At 41.8% G+C, this 16146-nt stretch overlaps 1 long non-coding RNA gene across 1 annotated transcript; it reads right to left on the bottom strand.

The window, feature by feature from the left end:
* Positions 1-12650: 12650 nt before the first annotated feature.
* Positions 12651-15119, bottom strand: LOC115182543 (uncharacterized). The gene is made up of 2 exons (XR_003873803.1): positions 15051-15119; positions 12651-12961 (listed from the first exon to the last, which is right to left on the bottom strand). It is a non-coding gene; the product is annotated as an uncharacterized LOC115182543 (long non-coding RNA).
* Between the last annotated feature and the right edge of the window lie 1027 nt (positions 15120-16146).

Raw genomic sequence — 16146 nt, forward strand, 5'->3', positions numbered from 1 at the left:
CAGAAACACCTCCCTGCTAATGCAGAAACCGCTAGTTATGGATGTAGTATATCTGCCTGGAGCAAAAATGGTGAGCAAGTGGCCTAAGCTGTGCCATTAGAGATCTGGGTTCGAGTCCAAGCTCTGTTGCAGCCGGCCGCGACCGGGAGGCCCATGGGGCGACGCACAATTGGCCCACCGTCGTCCGTGTTAGGGGAGGGTTTGGCCGGCAGGGATATCCTTGTCTCAACGCGCACTAGCGACTCATGTGGCGGGCCGGGCGCAGTGCACACTGACCAAGTCGCCAGGTGTACGGTGTTTCCTCCGACACATTGGTGCTGCTGGCTTCCGGGTTGGATGGGCATTGTGTCAAGAAGCAGCGCGGCTAGGTTGGGTTGTGTTTCGGAGGATGCATGGCTCTCAACCTTCGCCTCTCCAGAGTCCGTATGGGAGTTGCAGCGATGAGACAAGACTGTAAGTACCAATTGGGGAGAAAAAAGGGGTGAAAAAAAAAAAATATATATTTAAAAAATGGTGAGCAAAGATTAGTTTTCACAATGTATTCTGAATATTACAGCACTAGATCAGGAGTGCTACTCAAGGAAACTCACATTAAGCTCGGTGTCTATTCACTAATTCACCACCGTGGGGGAAAACTCAGGGGAGTTCTCATAGTTAGATAGCTAGATGTAGTAAAACTCTTCCCACATTAAAAACGACTTCAACCAGTAAAATGATCATTGGCTAGTTTTCCATCAGCCTGACAATGAGGTTTTGTCCACTAAGTGTATGTGGTCTATAATCTCACCTAACAATAACATAGACCTACTGTAGGACACATACCTTCACCTAACAACAACATAGACCTACTGTAGGACCCATAACTTCACCTAACAATAACATAGACCTACTGTAGGACCCATAACTTCACCTAACAATAACATAGACCTACTGTAGGACCCATAACTTCACCTAACAACAACATAGACCTACTGTAGGACCCATAACTTCACCTAATAACAACATAGACCTACTGTAGGACCCATAACTTCACCTAATAACAACATAGACCTACTGTAGGACCCATAACTTCACCTAACAACAACATAGACCTACTGTAGGACGCATAACTTCACCTAACAATAACATAGACCTACTGTAGGACCCATAACCTCACCTAACAACAACATAGACCTTCTGTAGAACCCATAACTTCACCTAACAACAACATAGACCTACTGTAGGACCCATAACTTCACCTAACAATAACATAGACCTACTGTAGGACCCATAACTTCACCTAACAACATAGACCTACTGTAGGGCCCATAACTTCACCTAACAATAACATAGACCTACTGTAGGACCCATAACTTCACCTAACAACAACATAGACCTACTGTAGGACCCATAACTTCACCTAACAATAACATAGACCTACTGTAGGACCCATAACTTCACCTAACAACAACATAGACCTACTGTAGGACCCATAACTTCACCTAACAATAACACAGACCTACTGTAGGACCCATAACTTCACCTAATAACAACATAGACCTACTGTAGGACCCATAACTTCACCTAACAACAACATAGACCTACTGTAGGACCCAACAACAACATAGACCTACTGTAGGACCCATAACTTCACCTAACAACAACAGACCTACTGTAGGACCCATAACTTCACCTAACAACAGCATAGACCTACTGTAGGACCCATAACTTCACCTAACAACAACATAGACCTAGGACTATAAATCATTTAATATTTTAGGTGAAACAAGGAGACTAAAATGTCTTTGTCATGACAATTCATAACCTCATCACCAGATAATTTTGTGAATAATCCCACTAGGCTACTCTGTAATGTGTTGTCATTCTAAATGTCCTGAATAAAGGAAAATAGCTCTGTGTGTTGTACAATAGCCTATCCACCAAGGAACAGTTCTCTACACATTATGAGCTAAGTATCTCCGTTTCCAAACGGACTAACGAAACCCTACTGTAAATCAAGTAGACAATAACACATTATAAATATTGATTTGTTTGGGATGTTGGATCCAACTTGGAGCACGGCATAACTGTCTTTACCGGTGTAATGAATGAAGAACTACATTTGACTGGCATGCAGAAAATGATTTCCTGGATCAGCTGATGATAGTTGAACATGTGACTGTAACTAAACAGCTACAGTATTAAGTATTATGTGTAATTATTTAAGAACCGCATTAATGACAGTATCCATTTGGGAGTTGTCAATAAAGTTAAGGTGACACTCGGATAGAACCATTGGATTTAGTAAACTGAAATGATTTAGGATTTCTGTGCCCATGAAAACTGTTTTCCAAGCATAACATAAGGAGACAATAAATGTTACGTAGTTAGAGAGCATTTCAGAGATCTGAATACAAAAAAACTGTCCGACAGCAAGATCCGGTATTTAAGTTAAAGTTCATCATATGACAAGCTTAACGTTATGACTATAACTACTGTTCCCTGAAGGAGGGAAACTAGGTACAACATACTATTAAATCCACACGTTATGACTATAACTACTGTTCTCTGAAGGAGGTAAACTAGGTACAACATACTATTAAATCCACACCTCGCTGGAAGCCCCGCATTCCACAGGTGATGAGCGTGAGACTCGGATATATTCCTTAAATGATTTAATCCTTAAATTTAATACCTCACTTCACCGACCCAGGAAGTGGCGGAGCCAAACAGGTGTTGTACCTCGTTCGTAACTGGCACGCAGATCGGTAGAAATGGTAAGATAAATTGGCACTTCAAACGGAAATGGAAAAAGTTTGCTGAAATGTTTTCCTATTTTACCGGAAACTTCAGGAGCATAACGTCAGAATTAACGAAGGCCAGCAGCAGGTGGGGAATTGGTTATTTTCTTCTGGTTATATTGATCTCTGGCTTCCTCAAGTCATTTGTGTGTGTTAATTATTTAATCAAACGCTTGAAGTATCAGTTCAGTTCAAGTTCTGCACATACAGTTGATTTTATTAAACACACGGGGTGTGTCTATATGAACAAATACACGTCATAAAATTTCAACCAATCAATTGGTAGAAAGAATACAGTAGGTTGTATCTCTCTAGGTCATGCCAGTAGGCTACAGTAGGTTGTAACTCTCTAGGTCATGCCAGTAGCCTACAGTAGGTTGTATCTCTCTAGGTCATGCCAGTAGGCTACAGTAGGTTGTATCTCTCTAGGTCATGCCAGTAGGTTACAGTAGGTTGTATCTCTCTAGGTCAGGCCAGTAGGTAACAGTAGGTTGTAACTCTCTAGGTCATGCCAGTAGGTTACAGTAGGTTGTAACTCTCTAGGACATGCCAGTAGGTTACAGTAGGTTGTATCTCTCTAGGTCATGTCAGTAGGTTACAGTAGGTTGTAACTCTAGGTCATGCCAGTAGGTTACAGTAGGTTGTATCTCTCTAGGTCATGCCAGTAGGCTACAGTAGGCTGTAACTCTCTAGGTCATGCCAATAGGTTACAGTAGGTTGTATCTCTCTAGGTCATGCCAGTAGGCTACAGTAGGTTGTAACTCTCTAGGTCATGCCAGTAGGCTACAGTAGGTTGTGTCTCTAGGTCATGCCAGTAGGTTACAGTAGGTTGTAACTCTCTAGGTCATGCCAGTAGGTTGTATCTCTCTAGGTCATGCCAGTAGGTTACAGTAGGTTGTATCTCTCTAGGTCATGCCAGTAGGTTGTAACTCTCTAGGTCATGCCAGTAGGTTGTATCTCTCTAGGTCATGCCAGTAGGCTACAGTAGGTTGTAACTCTCTAGGTCATGCCAGTAGTTTCCAGTAGATTGTACCTCTCTAGGTCATGCCAGTAGGTTACAGTAGGTTGTATCTCTCTAGGTCATGCCAGTAGGTTACAGTAGGTTGTATCTCTCTAGGTCATGCCAGTAGGTTACAGTAGGTTGTATCTCTCTAGGTCATGCCAGTAGGTTACAGTAGGTTGTATCTCTCTAGGTCATGCCAGTAGGTTACAGAAGGTTGTATCTCTCCAGGTCATGCCAGTAGGTTACAGTAGGTTGTATCTCTCTAGGTCATGCCAGTAGGTTGTATCTCTCTAGGTCATGCCAGTAGACTACAGTAGGTTGTAACTCTCTAGGTCATGCCAGTAGGTTGTATCTCTCTAGGTCATGCCAGTAGGTTACAGTAGGTTGTATCTCTCTAGGTCATGCCAGTAGGTTACAGTAGGTTGTATCTCTCTAGGTCATGCCAGTAGGTTACAGAAGGTTGTATCTCTCCAGGTCATGCCAGTAGGTTAAAGTAGGTTGTATCTCTCTAGGTCATGCCAGTAGGTTACAGTAGGTTGTATCTCTCTAGGTCATGCCAGTAGGTTACAGTAGGTTGTATCTCTCTAGGTCATGCCAGTAGGTTGTATCTCTCTAGGTCATGCCAGTAGACTACAGTAGGTTGTAACTCTCTAGGTCATGCCAGTAGGTTGTATCTCTCTAGGTCATGCCAGTAGGTTACAGTAGGTTGTATCTCTCTAGGTCATGCCAGTAGGTTGTAACTCTCTAGGTCATGCCAGTAGGTTGTATCTCTCTAGGTCATGCCAGTAGGCTACAGTAGGTTGTAACTCTCTAGGTCATGCCAGTAGTTTCCAGTAGATTGTACCTCTCTAGGTCATGCCAGTAGGTTACAGTAGGTTGTATCTCTCTAGGTCATGCCAGTAGGTTACAGTAGGTTGTATCTCTCTAGGTCATGCCAGTAGGTTACAGTAGGTTGTATCTCTCTAGGTCATGCCAGTAGGTTACAGTAGGTTGTATCTCTCTAGGTCATGCCAGTAGGTTACAGAAGGTTGTATCTCTCCAGGTCATGCCAGTAGGTTACAGTAGGTTGTATCTCTCTAGGTCATGCCAGTAGGTTGTATCTCTCTAGGTCATGCCAGTAGACTACAGTAGGTTGTAACTCTCTAGGTCATGCCAGTAGGTTGTATCTCTCTAGGTCATGCCAGTAGGTTACAGTAGGTTGTAACTCTCTAGGTCATGCCAGTAGACTACAGTAGGCTGTAACTCTCTAGGTCATGCCAGTAGGTTACAGTAGGTTGTATCTCTCTAGGTCATGCCAGTAGGTTACAGTAGGTTGTATCTCTCTAGGTCATGCCAGTAGGCTACAGTAGGTTGTATCTCTCTAGGTCATGCCAGTAGGCTACAGTAGGTTGTATCTCTCTAGGTCATGCCAGTAGGTTACAGTAGGTTGTATCTCTCTAGGTCATGCCAGTAGGTTACAGTAGGTTGTAACTCTCTAGGTCATGCCAGTAGGTTACAGTAGGTTGTATCTCTCTAGGTCATGCCAGTAGGCTACAGTAGGTTGTAACTCTTTAGGTCATGCCAGTAGGTTACAGTAGGTTGTATCTCTCTAGGTCATGCCAGTAGACTACAGTAGGTTGTATCTCTCTAGGTCATGCCAGTAGGTTACAGTAGGTTGTATCTTTCTAGGTCATGCCAGTAGGTTACAGTAGGTTGTAACTCTCTAGGTCATGCCAGTAGGTTTTAACTCTCTAGGTCATGCCAGTAGTTTACAGTAGGTTGTATCTCTCTAGGTCATGCCAGCAGGTTACAGTAGGTTGTAACTCTCTAGGTCATGCCAGTAGGTTACAGCAGGTTGTAACTCTCTAGGTCATGCCAGTAGGTTACAGCAGGTTGTAACTCTCTAGGTCATGCCAGTAAGCTACAGCAGGTTGTAACTCTCTAGGTCATGCCAGTAGGTTACAGTAGGCTGTATCTCTCTAGGTCATGCCAGTAGGTTACAGTAGGTTAAACTCTCTAGGTCATGCCAGTAGGCTACAGTAGGTTGTATCTCTCTAGGTCATGCCAGTAGGTTACAGTAGGTTGTAACTCTCTAGGTCATGCCAGTAGGTTACAGTAGGTTGTATCTCTCTAGGTCATGCCAGTAGGTTACAGTATGTTGTTTCTCTCTGGGTCATGCCAGTAGGCTACAGTAGGTTGTATCTCTCTAGATCATGCCAGTAGGTTACAGTAGGTTGTATCCAAGTGGAAACAATTATCAACCCAATGTGGAAAGTGTTGAATTTGGTCAACAACAAAATGAATGGCTTATTTGCTACGTGAGGTTTACTTGATCTAACAGAAGTTTCGTAATGATTAAGTTGTTACGTGGACACGTGACATACCGACAACTTTGATAAAACACTATAGGAGTTGTCTCCAGATCGCTATGCATATTCATGCTAGTAGCTTAGCATCTCTCTCCATTGAATACAGGCGGTTGACGTCAACAACCCTCATAGAATATAAACAATAGATTACAATAATAAGATGTATCCACCAATCCAAAGACAGGATAGGTGGGAGCGAGACAACCCACAATGCTGCTTTGTGGACAACGACTCCCCTTGTCAGGACGGAGAGACATCTTGTCAGTATATCCATAATCTTTGGTGTAGCCAACCCAACTCTCACATGGCTCTATTGGGGGTCACGGTGTGTAGTAAAACATCACTACATTAAAATCACTACATGCCGTGGCCCCCCAGTCTGCGGTCAGCAGATAGACCCTTCTCAAATATATATGTTAAGTCACATTTAGGAAACGGAACGGAGAAAACAAGGGGCAGCTTGTTCTCTACGTCGTCTGATTCTAGACATATCAGTCATCATCCCAGGACCCTCCGTTGAAGAGGTATTGACGAGCCAACTCCGAATATCCAAAGTTAAAAACTAATTGAAGGCGGTACTTACTGGTGTTACTCAGATCTCCTGTCTCCTCATCTTTCAATGTGACAGTAATCTCTCCTTCCTTCTTCACTCCAAAAACAGCATCATCCTCTTCTTCCTCTTGTTTAACTGAAACGTCTTTCTCTTCATCTTTCACTGTAACAGCCTCACCCTCTACTTGTTGTTTTACTGTGACATCCTCCTCTTCCTTCTCCTCTTTCACGACAATGTTCAGCCCCAGAGCTTCTTTCTCCGTCCAGCAGACCTCCTCTTCTTTAACAGGAGGGGAGTAGTTTAGGGAGCTCATGTTCGGGGATGTTAGCTAGCTAGCTATCATTAGCGACCAGGCTAATGCTAACTTAACCAGCCAGCTACTATAGCTGACTAATAAACAATAACGTAATATTAAATTAAATAGGTTAACAAGTAGATACGACAGAAGTGTGTCTAAAACACAGTAGCTAATATAGACCGAAAGCGTATAAATAGCTTGAATGTTTCGGCTATGTTGGCTAGCAAGCTACCGAGGTGGTTGACGAGCTGTTTATGAAGAACCGTCCACTAGATTATACGTCACGCTGCAGCATCGCCTGAAAGACGCACATCGCCGTCTGCTGACTGGAGGGAAACGCAGTTGAGGATCACATTTTATTTTCAGAGAAAGATTATTCTAAATGCATTTAATTACCTTTTTTTTGCTTTAGTTTACAGCGCATTCGGAAAGTATTCAGACCCCTTGACTTTTTCCACATTTTGTCACGTTTCAGCCTCATTCTAAAATGTATTAAATAGAAAATGTTCCTCATCAATCTACACACAATAACCCATAATGACAAAGTGAAAGCAGGTTTTTAGAAATTACCGGAAATGTATTACAAATAAAAAACAGAAATACCTTATTTACATAAGTATTCAGACCCTTTGCTATGAGACATATTACGGACATATTCAATCTCTCCCTATCCCAGTCTACTGTCCCCACATGCTTCAAGATGTCCACCAAGATGTCCACCATCTTGAAGCATGTTCCTGTACCCAATATATATATATATATATTTATTATTTAACCTTTATTTAACTAGGCAAGTCAGTTAAGAACAAATTCTTTATTTACAATGACAGCCTACCCTGGTCAAACTCGGACAACACAGAGCCAATTGTGCACTGCCCTATGGGACTCCCAATCATGGCCGGATGTGATTCAGCTTGGATTCGAACCAGGGACTGTAGTGATGAATCTTGCACTGAGATGCAGTGCTGTAAACCGTTGCGCCACTCGGGAGCCCAGAAAGGTAACTGAACTAAGTGACTATCGCCCCGTTGCACTCACTTCCGTCATCATGAAGTGCTTTGAGAGACTAGTCAAGAATCATATCACCTCTACCTTCCCTGATACCCTAGACCCACTTCAATAGGTCCACAGTATTAGGATCATATCACCTCTACCTTCCCTGATACCCTAGACCCACTTCAATAGGTCCACAGTGCTGTTCTACCTGATACCCTAGACCCACTTCAATAGGTCCACAGTGCTGTTCTACCTGATACCCTAGACCCACTTCAATAGGTCCACAGTGCTAGGATCATATCACCTCTACCTTCCTGATACCCTAGACCCACTTCAATAGGTCCACAGTGCTAGAATCATATCACCTCTACCTTCCCTGATACCCTAGACCCACTTCAATAGGTCCACAGTGCTAGGATCATATCACCTCTACCTTCCCTGATACCCTAGACCCACTTCAATAGGTCCACAGTGCTAGGATCATATCACCTCTACCTTCCCTGATACCCTAGACCCACTTCAATAGGTCCACAGTGCTAGGATCATATCACCTCTACCTTCCCTGATACCCTAGACCCACTTCAATAGGTCCACAGTGCTAGGATCATATCACCTCTACCTTCCCTGATACCCTAGACCCACTTCAATAGGTCCACAGTGCTGTTCTACCTGATACCCTAGACCCACTTCAATAGGTCCACAGTGCTGTTCTACCTGATACCCTAGACCCACTTCAATAGGTCCACAGTGCTAGGATCATATCACCTCTACCTTCCTGATACCCTAGACCCACTTCAATAGGTCCACAGTGCTAGAATCATATCACCTCTACCTTCCCTGATACCCTAGACCCACTTCAATAGGTCCACAGTGCTAGGATCATATCACCTCTACCTTCCCTGATACCCTAGACCCACTTCAATAGGTCCACAGTGCTAGGATCATATCACCTCTACCTTCCCTGATACCCTAGACCCACTTCAATAGGTCCACAGTGCTAGGATCATATCACCTCTACCTTCCCTGATACACTAGACCCACTTCAATAGGTCCACAGAGCTAGGATCATATCACCTCTACCTTCCCTGATACCCTAGACCCACTTCAATAGGTCCACAGTGCTAGGATCATATCACCTCTACCTTCCCTGATACCCTAGACCCACTTCAGTAGGTCCACAGAGCTAGGATCATATCACCTCTACCTTCCCTGATACCCTAGACCCACTTCAATAGGTCCACAGTGCTAGGATCATATCACCTCTACCTTCCCTGATACCCTAGACCCACTTCAATAGGTCCACAGTGCTAGGATCATATCACCTCTACCTTCCCTGATACCCTAGACCCACTTCAATAGGTCCACAGTGCTAGGATCATATCACCTCTACCTTCCCTGATACCCTAGACCCACTTCAATAGGTCCACAGTGCTGTTCTACCTGATACCCTAGACCCACTTCAATAGGTCCACAGTGCTGTTCTACCTGATACCCTAGACCCACTTCAATAGGTCCACAGTGCTGTTCTACCTGATACCCTAGACCCACTTCAATAGGTCCACAGTGCTGTTCTACCTGATACCCTAGACCCACTTCAATAGGTCCACAGTGCTGTTCTACCTGATACCCTAGACCCACTTCAATAGGTCCACAGTGCTGTTCTACCTGATACCCTAGACCCACTTCAATAGGTCCACAGTGCTAGGATCATATCACCTCTACCTTCCCTGATACCCTAGACCCACTTCAATAGGTCCACAGTGCTAGGATCATATCACCTCTACCTTCCCTGATACCCTAGACCCACTTCAATAGGTCCACAGTGCTAGGATAATATCACCTCTACCTTCCCTGATACCCTAGACCCACTTCAATAGGTCCACAGTGCTAGGATCATATCACCTCTACCTTCCCTGATACCCTAGACCCACTTCAATAGGTCCACAGTGCTAGGATCATATCACCTCTACCTTCCCTGATACCCTAGACCCACTTCAATAGGTCCACAGTGCTAGGATCATATCACCTCTACCTTCCCTGATACCCTAGACCCACTTCAATAGGTCCACAGTGCTGTTCTACCTGAAATAAATAAATAAAATAACCTCTGGCCCAACGTCAACAAAACAAGGGAGATGATCGTGGACTCAATTTACTTTTCAGGAAAGATTGTACAATAAAACTGGACTAAAAGTTCAAATCCCCACTTGCTCCTTGATTATCGATAAAAATTCTGGGCATTCAAGAAAACATAACTCCATTACTCTGGGTACAGCCTACCTCTGAAAGTAATCTGCACAAACCTGGTCACATTCGACATATCAACGTTTTGCCATATAGCCAGTTGGCAGGCATGCTGTAACATCTCTTTTGTCAGTCAACATGATTTAACACAACTGTTACAGTGGCTTAAATGAAGGAATGGAACACTATTAGATTCTAAATAGAGGAAAGGATGGAATGGAACACTATTAGATTCTAAATAGAGGAAAGGATGGAATGGAACACTATTAGATTCTAAATAGAGGACAGGATGGAATGGAACACTATTAGATTCTATATAGAGGAAAGGATGGAATGGAACACTATTAGATTCTAAATAGAGGAAAGGATGGAATGGAACACTATTAGATTCTATATAGAGGAAAGGATGGAATGGAACACTATTAGATTCTAAATAGAGGAAAGGATGGAATGGAACACTATTAGATTCTTTATACAGGAAAGGATGGAATGGAACACTATTAGATTCTATATAGAGGAAAGGATGGAATGGAACACTATTAGATTCTATATAGAGGAAAGGATGGAATGGAACACTATTCGATTCTAAATAGAGGAAAGGATGGAATGGAACACTATTAGATTCTATATAGAGGAAAGGATGGAATGGAACACTATTAGATTCTATATAGAGGAAAGGATGGAATGGAACACTATTAGATTCTAAATAGAGGAAAGGATGGAATGGAACACTATTAGAATCTAAATAGTGGAAAGGATGAAATGGAACACTATTAGATTCTAAATAGAGGAAAGGATGGAATGGAACACTATTAGAATCTAAATAGAGGAAAGGATGGAATGGAACACTATTAGATTCTAAATAGAGGAAAGGATGGAATGGAACACTATTAGATTCTAAATAGAGGAAAGGATGGAATGGAACACTATTAGATTCTAAATAGAGGAAAGGATGGAATGGAACACTATTAGATTCTTTATAGAGGAAAGGATGGAATGGAACACTATTAGATCCTAAATAGAGGAAAGGATGGAATGGAACACTATTAGATTCTAAATAGAGGAAAGGATGGAATGGAACACTATTAGATTCTAAATAGAGGAAAGGATGGAATGGAACACTATTAGATTCTAAATAGAGGAAAGGATGGAATGGAACACTATTAGATTCTAAATAGAGGAAAGGATGGAATGGAACACTATTAGATTCTAAATAGAGGAAAGGATGGAATGGAACACTATTAGATTCTAAATAGAGGAAAGGATGGAATGGAACACTATTAGATTCTAAATAGAGGAAAGGATGGAATGGAACACTATTAGATTCTAAATAGAGGAAAGGATGGAATGGAACACTCAGATTGGAAATATGATGTCACAAACATGTCCCATCCTCAAGTCTCTCTCTTTGAAGTGAGTTTGGAAAATCACTATGCAGCATCTTAAAAATTGTTTTCACAAACACACTTTATATGTCCGAACATAGAATCAAATAGACTTCCCCAAAAATAGTATGGCATTTACTTTATTTCACCTTTATTTAATCAGATATGTCAATTGAGAACCAATTCACATTTACAATGACAATCTGAATGAAGAAATACTTATATAAATCTATTTAATAATTAACATGTTTGAAATATCCCAATTATATAGTGAACAACATGTAGGGGTTTACACTTGCATTCAATCAATCTTAAATTCATAATCAAAACATAATATTTTTTTAACTATTTTAATCTGATTTTCGACATGATCATTTCTTGAGCTGAAAAAAAATGTAGACCTATTTTTCAGTATGATTTCATTCATACAATTTGATTTAATGTAGCATGAACAAAAACACAATTTCTCAATCAAAAACATAAGTCAGAACACAGCCTCTCTATTCTCTCATGTGATTTCAGGTCCTCTGACTGGGAAAATGTCTTTTCACAATGAGAACAGTGGTATGTCTTCTCCTGTGTATTAGTATGTTGGAAAGGCTTTTCTCCTGTGTGTGTTCTCTCATGCCTTTTCAAGCTCCCTAACCGGGTAAAACTCTTTTCACATCGGGAACATTGGTAAGGTTTTTCTCCTGAGTGTATTCTCTCATGTGCTTTCAGGCTCCCTTGATGGGTAAAACTCTTTTCACATCGGGAACATTGGTAAGGCTTTTCTCCTGTGTGTATTCTCTCATGCTCCTTCAGGTCGCATACCACCTAAAATTCCTTCCACAGTGGGAACAGTGATAAGGCTTCTCTCCAGTGTGTCCCCTCTCATGTGTTTTCAGGCTCCCTAACTGAGTAAAACTCTTTACACAGTGGGAACAGTGGTAAGGCTTCTCTCCAGAGTGTATTCTCATATGTATTTTCAGGTTCCCTAACCCAGCAAATATCTTTCCACACTGAGAGCAGTGGTAGGTCTTCCTATCTTCTGTGTGTATTTCTTCATGTTGTTTCAGGTACCGTAACTGGGTAAACCTCTTTCCACACTGTGAACATTGGAAATGCTTTTCTCTTGTGTGTGTCCTCTCATGCTCTTTTAGGTTCCCTAACTTGGTAAAACTCTTTCCACAGTGGGAGCAATCATAAGGGTTTTCTCCTGTATGCGTTCTGTCATGTACTTTCAGGTTTCTTAACCACTTAAAACTCTTTCCACACTGGGAACAGTGGTGTTGTCTCGCTGGTTTGGGCGTCTCTGGGTCTGGTTCCCCTGAAGGAGTCTCCCCGCTGTCAGAGTGAGAGTCTGGTCCCTCTCCTACCAAAGACAAACAGAGTATTTAGTTAAATACTAAACAGAGAACTGAATTAAACCTCCATAGATTCCTCAAAAACCTGAAGTCAGTTTTCAGAACATTCCATAGTTTAATAAAAACTTGGTGGCCGCCCTAATAATAATAATGTAGAACATAAAATCTAATCTTTCTCTCATGTTTATAGGCTGAGCAGAGCTCTATAATAGGGAAAGGGAAAGGGGGATGCCTAGTCAACTGAATGGATTCAACTGAAATGTGTGTCCCGTATTTAACCCAACCCCTCTGAATCAGAGAGGTGTGGGGGGCTGCCTTAATAGACATCCACGTCATCGGCAGCCAGGGAACAGTGGGTTAACTGACTTGCTCAGGGGCAGAATGACAGCGTTTTTACCTTTTCAGCTCGGGGATTTGATCGAGCAACCTTTCGGTTACTGGCCCAACGCTCCTACCTGCCAGTCTACATAATGTCGTATTTTAGGCTGATCAGAGCTGTATAATAATAGATCATGTCATGTTTATAGGCTGAGCACAGCTCTATAATAATAGATAATGTCATGTTTATAGGCTGAGCAGAGCTCTATAATAATAGATAATGTCATGTTTATAGGCTGAACAGAGCTCTATAATAATAGATAATGTCATGTTTATAGGCTGATCAGAGCTGTATAATAATAGATAATGTCATGTGTATAGGCTGAGCACAGCTCTATAATAATAGATAATGTCATGTTTATAGGCTGATCAGAGCTCTATAATAATAGATAATGTCATGTTTATAGGCTGAGCAGAGCTCTATAATAATAGATCATGTCATGTTTATAGGCTGAGCAGAGCTCTATAATAATAGATAATGTCATGTTTATAGGCTGAGCAGAACTCTATAATAATAGATAATGTCATGTTTATAGGCTGAGCAGAGCTCTATAATAATATATATTACTAATGTTAAAGGCTGCATTTGATCCATTGTTATTAATGTTTTGTTGGTGGCCCACTTCATCTCTAAAGTAATAATTACCATCTTTTCTAAATGATAATTCTTTAGTTTAGCCTTTCCTTGAAATGGCTATTTTGCCCATGTTTTTTGTTGACTAACAAACGTTTGCTAATATGTTCAGTCTCCCCAAAGCGCTTGTCCTTTTGCTAATATGTTCAGTCTCCCCAAAACGCTTGTCCTTTTGCTAATATGTTCAGTCTCCCCAAAACGCTTGTCCTTTTGCTAATATGTTCAGTCTCCCCAAAACGCTTGTCCTTTTGCTAATATGTTCAGTCTCCCCAAAACGCTTGTCCTTTTGCTAATATGTTCAGTCTCCCCAAAACGCTTGTCCTTTTGCTAATATGTTCAGTCTCCCCAAAACGCTTGTCCTTTTGCTAATATGTTCAGTCTCCCCAAAACGCTTGTCCTTTTGCTAATATGTTCAGTCTCCCCAAAACGCTTGTCCGTTTGCTAATATGTTCAGTCTCCCCATAACACATGTCCATTTCATGTCAATAATGCTTCTTATTTTATGTATTTCTCCAACATTATTTAGAAATCTGCGTTTTGCGAGTATGCAAGGCCTACAATAGACACACGTCAAAAGTTTCATTTATAACTTGTTTGCCATTCTGTGAGACAATTAAGTTGTGATTTTGTGGTGGGGGGGGGGGGTACTCTGATGGTATACACATGTTACAGTTAAGCAATAAGGCCAGAGGAAGTGTGGTATATGGCCAATATAGCACGGTTAAAGACTGTCCTTATGCACAACACAGAGTGCCTGGATACAGCCCTTAGCCGTGGTATATTGGCCATCTATAACTGAGGTGTCTTATTGCTATTATAAACTGGTTACCAATGTAATTAGAACAGTAAAAATACATGACATACCCATGGTATACGGCCTGATATACCACGGCTGTCAGCCAATCAGCATTCAGGGCTTTAATCACCCATTTTTAAATGTAGCTTTAACATTACATTAAAACATAAATTCCTATAGTACAGAACAACATTTTCAAGTATAGAATTTCAGTAGCATGCTGCTTTAAAACAACACATTCGTTCAAAACCTTTGGACAGTTAGAGCCCGTTTTTAAGACAGTACTTACTGATGGTAATCAGATCTCCTGACTCCTCTGTCAATGTGACAGTAATCTCTCCCTCTTTCTCCTCTTTCACTCCAAAAACTGCATCCTCCTCTTTCTCTTCCTCCTCCTCTTTCACTCTGAACGCGTCTTCCTCTTCTTTCACTGAAATGTCTTTCTCTTCTTCTTTCACTGTAACAGCCTCATCCTCTACTTCTTGTTTTACTGTAACATCCTCCTCTTCCTTCTCCTCTTTCACGACAATGTTCAGCCCCAGAGCTTCTTTCTCCGTCCAGCAGACCTCCTCTTCTTTAACAGGAGGGGAGTAGTTTAGGGAGCTCATGTTCGGGGATGTTAGCTAGCTAGCTATCATTAGCGACTAGGCTAATGCTAACTTAACCAGCCAGCTACTATAATAATGACACAATACCCCATAATGACACAATACCCCATAACGACCCAATACCCCATAACGACACAATACCCCATAACGACACAATACCCCATAACGACACAATACCCCATAATGACACAATACCCCATAACGACCCAATACCCCATAACGACACAATACCCCATAACGACACAATAACCCATAATGACACAATACCCCATAACGACACAATACCCCATAATGACACAATACCCTAATACCCCATAACGACCCAATACACCATAACGACCCAATACCCCATAACGACCCAATACCCCATAACGACCCAATACCCCATAACGACACAATACCCCATGATGACACAATACCCCATAATGACACAATACACCATGATTACACAATACCCCATGATGATACAATACTCCATGATGATACAATACCCCATGATGACACAATACCCCATGATGATACAATACCCCATGATGACACAATACCCCATGATGATACAATACCCCATGATGACACAATACCCCATAATGACACAATACCCCAATACCCCATAACGACACAATACCCCATAACGACCCAATACCCCATAACGACCCAATACCCCATAACGACACAATACCCCATAATGACACAATACCCCATAATGACCCAATACCCCATAATGACACAATACCCTAATACCCCATAACGACCCAATACACCATAACGACCCAATAC

This window comes from Salmo trutta, unplaced genomic scaffold (assembly GCF_901001165.1).
Source record: "Salmo trutta unplaced genomic scaffold, fSalTru1.1, whole genome shotgun sequence".
NCBI classification, from domain to species: Eukaryota; Metazoa; Chordata; class Actinopteri; order Salmoniformes; family Salmonidae; genus Salmo; species Salmo trutta.